Here is a 7780-nt window from a genome sequence, read left to right as displayed (position 1 = left end):
AAACGAGGCTGGGAATGGCTTGGCAGGGGAGAGTGATGCTGTCAAGTAGGACACCATGTGTTTTATCCTTGGGACCCACGTGATGAACGGAGAAAACTGACTTTGCAAGTTGTCCTCTGATATCCACTTGTGTGCCACGGCAAGCCCATGGCCTGTCCCATGTCAATAATAAATAAATCTTTAGGAAGTAAATAAGAAATGTAAATAAATACATGCTTGGAAAGAGAGGGGAATGATGTTTCTAGTAAACACAGACATTGTGTCTTCCCATTCTTAGAGGAAAACGTCTCATCAGCATCTATCTATCCATGTGGGCCCCAAGATGGCTCAGTAGGTAGGAACGCTCGTCACCAACCCTGGCGACCTCAATTCCATCCTCAGGAATCATAGTCTAGAAGGAAAGAACCAACTCCCAGGAGTTGTTCTCTGACTATCTTGCACGCATGCATATGCACACACGTGTTCAAATAAATACATGCAACTAAGAAACTGAAGATCTATTGACATGTCTTGCGCAGAGATTGCAGCAAGCATTAGAGACCACATCCTGCAGCATCCCATCTGATCAGGTTGGAATTCAAAGATTCCTGCTGGGCTGTGTTTGAAGTGATGCTGGTGTAGACAGCTCCGCGGTTCTGTCAGTCATACAAGCATAGCACATATAGTTACATACACGGCATGAAACTCAATGATCTTACCTGTCTAAGTACTTATCACTTTGTACTCTTACCACTATGTGTGAGTGTATTCTTTTAAAACAAAGTCTCATGAAGCATATTTCATAGACTGGGCAGTAGCCTCGTCAGTTTACCATTTATCCTCTTTATTTTCTCATATACACAAACATCCTGCATAGGCACACATGTGCTTCTACACAGACGTGCACACATTAATGTATCCTGTGTATGTAATAGATCATACGATGAAGGTTTGTGTAAATTCCCTCTCTGATGTTTACAAGATGATATGAGGTAGACCTTGTAGTTTAAGTTAGCCTCGGTTTTTGGCTATGGTTCCTCAGGTTCTCCACTCAACCCCCCCCCCCCAAAAAAAAGCCTAGAACATTGATTATCTCATATTACTTTCTCATATTGGGATCAACCAGTTTCTCCCCTGTGCAGCTCAGATTAGAGCAATTACACAGACGGGGCTCTGGGTCCTCGATTAAGCTCTGGCAGTTAGTGGGACTCAGGTCCCTTTTGGCTTTCCACATGGCCCCTCCACCAACAGTGTGCCTTCTTCTTGTATTGAGATTCTCCCCGACTCCTCCCTCTGCTCGCTGCTTATCCTGGCTCTTGTGTGATGATCCACGGGCAACTCGGTGTGATCTCTGGTGCTCGGGATACTCACCTGAGTAAACCAACATGCTGTCCCTAATTCAAGGTCAATTAATTTATAACATAATCTCCTGCTTCAGAATTGGGGGATTAGGGAAGGACATCTTCAGGATTCATCTTAGAAATTTTGCTAGGTGCACACATGGAAACTCATGCACAGGAGCCAATGCTTAGCCTTGCAGAGCCTGCACTACCACCAGAGACTCTCAACAATAGGATCTCTGAATTAGTACTAGTGCTGTGTTAATGAGCCTCACACAGCTGACCCCACTTCATCAACTTCTTCCCCACCTCCCTTAACTGAGTATCCCTGACTGCTCAGATTTCTGGGGCCCAGCTTATTTGTGTATTATTTAGCCTGTCAATACACTCCTTAGCTAGCATATAAACTTTAAATAATAGTTCCCTTGGCTACCTGGGAGATTTCTTGTATCTCAAATGTCAAAGAACGAGATGCAAATGGGTTCAATTCATCTTTTCAAGGTTTTTCAGACTGCGGGAAGCTGCCCTACCCTTATGGGATATCCTCCTCCCATGTGTGCCAATCAGTTGAGGTCCTGAGATCCCAAGATAACAGGAAACAGAAGAGGTGGGGGCAAGGGTGCTGACTTGGTGGGTCAGGGAATGCTGTCTGAAGCCAGAGTTCTTGAGTACAAACCCTAAATCCTCTGGATGACTTGTTTTTTTTTTTTTTTTTTAATTCTCAGATTCAGATTGAGATTCGCTATCTGGGAAATGACTCCATAGGGTCATTGTGATATAAAATGAGAAAATTTGTGGGAAGGGCTGGCTACAGAGCTTCTCACATAAGAAATATGCACTGAACGTCTGCCTCTGAGATGAAAATGTTCTAAGAAGCTCCTGTGACAGCAGCAGTGATGAATGGCAGAAGGAGCTGGTCCCTGAACCTGGAAGTTTTGACCAACCTGAATGTGCCATGTCCCCACCTGTAACCAAGAGCGACACAAGGGGGTGAGGCGGGTGGCAGTGCTGAAGAGGTGACTGGGGAGTTAAGAGCATATACTGTTGCTCTTGCTGAGCACCTGAGTTTTGTTCCCAGCACCCACGTCAGGTGGCTGACACCCGGCAGTCACTTGAGTGACCACGGAATCTGATACCGCTCGCCTCCGGGATGTGTATGTGGGTGCATGGTGCATATACCCACCCCCACACAGAGACATAATTAAGTATAAAATAAATCTTTAAAGTATGGCCCAAAGGATACATTAGACAAGGAGTGGTTTCTGTGGGCAGCGATTGCCATCTCACATCATGCATGAGAAATGAACCTCAGAGAGAAAGATGCTGGATCAGCAGGGAGAAGCAGGAATGCCTGGCTTTGAAGATTAATTTAAAAAATTATGGAGAGCGGTCATGAGAATAGCTGTATGTTATAATGGGACGAATCCACCTGTGAATTATTATAAAATAACAACCAAACTTAATACCCTGTGTTTTAAGCCATTCCCGGTGTTTTATTTTAAGTCCGCTCCTGTGAGAAGTGGCTCACCTGGATAAAAGGTCAGAGGCCAATGGACAAGGCTGTGTTGGTGCTCTAATATCTATTGCATTAGCAAGGTCTTTCCATTGCTATTTTGGGCTAAGCTCTGGGGGAGAAGCCAGCAGCTGGAGCCTAGAGGCGAAGTATGCTCAGATGTTAGTTATTGAGAAGACTCTTGAAGAGTGGCTGAAGAGGACAGGCCCTGGGTTTTGAAACTTACACGGCAGGACCTAAAACGAGTGCCCTGCCATGTGTCTCTGATGATGGAGAGTAGTGGCTTCCTGACAGTCCCTTCTGTCTTATGCTTTGGAGCTGGAGTTGAGGGTTGAACTGTGGCGCCTGCCACTCTGTGCTGGTTGGTTTCATCCTTGATAACAGTCGATGTTTTTAATTCTTATTTTGATTATTATTGGAGAAAAGGCAGCATGAGCAGAGACAGAAACAGTAGTAGCAATGATACCAGATGATGCCACAGGAGGAGTTAAGGCTCAAAATTAGACACCAATGGGCTTCGAAACATTGCCTTGCCATTTCTTAGCTGGGTGATCTGAGCCAGGTGACTCCATTATTTTGGTTTTCGGTATTCTCTTTTGTAGTATTTGCCCCATCGTTGACTCTCTTGTCATATTCTTCTCCACCACAGTCCCTTTGCCATGGTCTGTTCTAATACCTTGTTACTGTAAAACAAACTCTCTTTATGTTCTGTGCTAGATTTAAAAAAAAAAAACACTTGAGAGATGGTTCAGATGGTAAAATCTTTGCAAGAATGAGGACCTGAGTTCAACCCCCAGAACCCGTGTAAAACAGGCACCCTTGGAAACACATTGCTGTAATCCCAGCACTGGGGCGGTGAAGACGGGAGGATCTCTGGCTTCCCTGGCCAGATCTTCTAGCCTGATCTTGATCTTGAAGATAGTGAGAGACTCTGTTACTAAGTGGTCGGTGGACAGTGTTTCCGAGGATGACTCCTGAGGTTGTCCTCTGGTCCACACACAGAAACACACACACACATACACACAGACACACACACACACACACACACACACAAACATATAACATACTCCTATATATTACATGTGTGAATACACAAAAACAAACATACCACACACATACAGACACACATATATACTGATATGTATTATATGCATAAATACAAACACATACATACACTATACACATACATACACACTGATATGTATTATCCACAGGAATACACATGCACATAAATAAAAGAAAAGCCAAATTAAATAAACAATAAAACCATCTTGCCTTGAAAGTGGTACCCGATACTCAGTGTGCACAATGAGTATTGTGCACATGGTCATTTGCCCACACACATCAAAGGTGTCAGATTCACCTGGAGTCCTCCTCCCATTGGTACCCACCCACTGATCCAGCCAGAACTGACAGATACACAGTTTACAGAGAAACAAAATGCTTTTCGGTAGCTCAGTTACCAAAAGCAACACATTTTAGTAATAATAAATTCAAATGCTCCCACTTGAAAAATCTAAGATGAAGTCTCATGTAGACCCCATCTTTGTTCTAGTATAAAAACGCCTGAGAGGCTGAATTGAGTAATCACTATAATCAAGGCGAGACAATGACCAAGTCTGTAGCATCACCACAAGGGACAGTTGTGTGTCTGTTGGGAAGACAGCAAGCTATTCTTTACCTGCATCAAGCGGGGAATTCAGACAAAACCTTTGCTGCTCTCCCTAGGTGATAAAGCTAGTTGAAATTGCATATATGGGTCACAAGGAAATAGATGCTTCTCTGAGGATGAAGTTTAAGGAGCACCTTAAAGATGACTCAGGCTGTGTAGGTCCAGGCACAAGATCAAAACTTGATTTCACAAGGGTGGGGTGGAGGGGAGGGGGATGGCAGATTAAGGGTGAAGAACTCTCTGTAGTAGTGCTTCAAAGGTGACAATCGGGGGTGTGTGAAATCCAGGCTTTTCCATCCCATTTACCTCCTACTTAACCAGAGCTCCATCCCACAGCATTGAAATGAGGACTCTCAGACTATAGTGATACTCAGCTTCCAGCTCTCTTCCAGGCAGGCTGTTTTTTTTTTTCCAAACACAAAGCTGTGGTTAGGCTCCAACTGCTTTATCTCCTGATCCTATTCACCCCGATACTGGGATTTGCAAACTAGGGACAAAGGTCCTTCTCACTGCTTTGAAAAGTCAGAATAATTAGAATAAGGGCCATGTTACAAAAGCAAAGAATGATGTGGGCAGCGCAGGTGCCAGGAAGAAGTTATTTCAAGGCTATTGGGTAGCTCCTTGGATGAAAGAAACAATTTAAAATCAATCCCAAGGCAGTGCTGGAGCTCCAGCGGCAAAGGCAATTGGCCATCTCCTTAGGACGCGGATATAAGCGTGACTGCCTTCCACCTCCGCTCCCATGGTGTGTTATTTCTCTTGAGTTCTGGGACAAGGGTTGGGTTGTCCTGAAGATCTAGTGTGGAAGGGGAGCGTGTGGGTTACCGTGATTGACAGGATCAAGGGAATTGATGAGTTTAGGCGAGCTGAGCCCATGCGTTGCCGTTTCAAGGACACGGGACATATTCTGGGCAGGTCAAGCCTTTCTCTGAAGTAACCTTACACTGGCAGGTGATGATTTTACTTGGAGTAAAGCTTTCCCAGTCAATCAGCTTCTAATGAGGAGTGAAGTAGAAGAGAGCTAATTATCCCAGGGGCTCACGGCTGCTGGAGCTCCACATGGCAGGTTGTCTTGGTCAATATAATCTTACCAAAGAGAAAAAGACAACGTAAAGGAGAGAGGAATAAGGGAGAAAATAAATAAGAAACAGGAGAAAGAGCAGGGGTAGGAGTAAAACAAACCTAGCCGCAGCCACCACTACCCAAGGAGTACTGGGGTGGCAGTACCCCGTCCACTCTACACCTGTTCTGTGCAAGTTCACTTCCCATCCCGCTGTCCCCATGACACATGGAGACTAAGAAAATGTGACAATGGTGTCTGTGACCAGATAGAAAGGATTTCTTCCAGATTAGCATTGTCCAGTAGTTATATGTCAGGCATACAAGTTGCTTAAACCTATTCAAAGGCTGACAAGACAGCCCAGTGAGTAAGGATACATGCTGACTAGCCTGAAGACCTGAGTTAATCTCCCAGGACACACACACACACACACACACACACACACACACACACACACACGAGAGAGAGAGAGAGAGAGAGAGAGAGAGAGAGAGAATACACATAGATAAATACATGTAATAAAAACTTAAAATACCCTAGAAAGTTGCATAAAAAGTGATGGGTGTGATTACTTTTGATATTGTGTATTTCACTTCACTTGACATATCCAAAATGTTAGTTCAGTGTAAAATCCATATAAAATTATAACTGAAATATTTCACATGTAATTAATCTTTGTGATTCCTTAAATATTTTATATTTATATCATAGTATAAGTTCGGTTTTCTGCCTTTAATATGCCCATGTTGCTGTCCTGCAGCCCAGTACTACAGAATGGAGGTTACGTAGGAGTGGGGTTGTTACAGGTGTTATGAGTTAAGATTAGATCATAGAGGAGCAGTGTGAGTCTGTCATCTTGTGTGGCAGGTGTCCTTAGGAAGAGGGAAGTCGGCCTCTAGAGCCGTGTACACGAGGAAGCTTTGTGTTAAGACTGGAGTATGCTATCCAAATAGAGGAAGGGCCAAGGTCTTAAAATGAGTGTAACCTTGTCAAGCCAGAAAGCTCAGGTCCTCAGTCTCCAGAACCAGGAGATAGTGGATTTCTGAGGTATAAGCAACTTATGGTTCTTTGCAAAACCAGCCTGTTCTGGTTTCATTTCTGTTGACCTGCCGGAAAACAACAAAGGGTAAGAAAGGATTTCTTTGGCTTAGAATTCCAAGTTACTGTCCATCATTTTAGGGAAACTGAGGTTAGAACTCAAGCAACTACTGATATCACAACCAGTCAAGAGCAAAGAGAGAATACACATATTGTGGTGTGTGCTTGCTAATTCCAACATACCAAGTTGCTCAGCGCCCAGGTTAGGGAATGGTGCTACCCATAGTGGTCTGAATCTTCTTACATACAAAGAATCAAGGCAGTCCCCCACAGATATGTCCAGAAGCCAACTTGATCCAGAGAATTCCTCATTCTTCCTAGGGGATTCTAGATTGTGTCGAGTTGAACATTAAAACTAACGAGCACAGAGACCTAGCAAAGCACCAGAGTCCTGTCTCGTTGTGGGTCAACTCCACTTGCATCTGGCAGCTACTACTGGATTACAGACTTCGGAGATTGCAACAGTTTGACTTTGTGTTGAAAGTCCCCAGTTTTTCTCTTACACTGCTTGCTGCAGCTTATCTGAAGTGTGTATTGGGTGACAGTGTTTGAGTTTCCTTTCATATGATGCCAAAGCAAAGGCAAACACACTTCATCTCCATGGCAAGTTTACCGAGCTGAGATGCTGTGTTTGTGTTTCTGATTCACAGTTGCCACTTTTTTTTTTTCTATTTTATGAGTAGTCAATTTTTTTGTGTGCTAAGCTTCAAGCTTGGTTACCTAGAGACGAGCAAGCGGACACATATAGTGATGAGGACCATGGAGCCAGATGAGAGTAAGTTGTCCAAATATTACAGGCGGGATGGTCACAAAATTGGCTGTGGAACTTTGTTTCCACTGAAGCCTGGTCCTGAGTGCCTGCCCCAGACGCATTGTATCAGGCCAAGGTCTCCGACCCCTCCTTTGCTTCCTTTGCTCCCACCCTTAGAGTGTTACCTGTTACCCCCCAATTCTCCAGGTGAGGAAAAAGTGAAGAGGAAGTCGCTCTGAGGTGAGGCTTAGCAGACGCTGTCTCCATGTGTTCCTGTTCTGAGCAACTCCGCTCTGATCTATACAAAGGCAGTTGCTTGTCTATGAATTTTGCAGTCTAAGAACTAATCATTTGATGATATGCACAT

This window comes from Arvicola amphibius, chromosome 15 (assembly GCF_903992535.2).
Source record: "Arvicola amphibius chromosome 15, mArvAmp1.2, whole genome shotgun sequence".
Classification (NCBI taxonomy): Eukaryota; Metazoa; Chordata; class Mammalia; order Rodentia; family Cricetidae; genus Arvicola; species Arvicola amphibius.
This window is presented reverse-complemented; position numbering follows the sequence as displayed.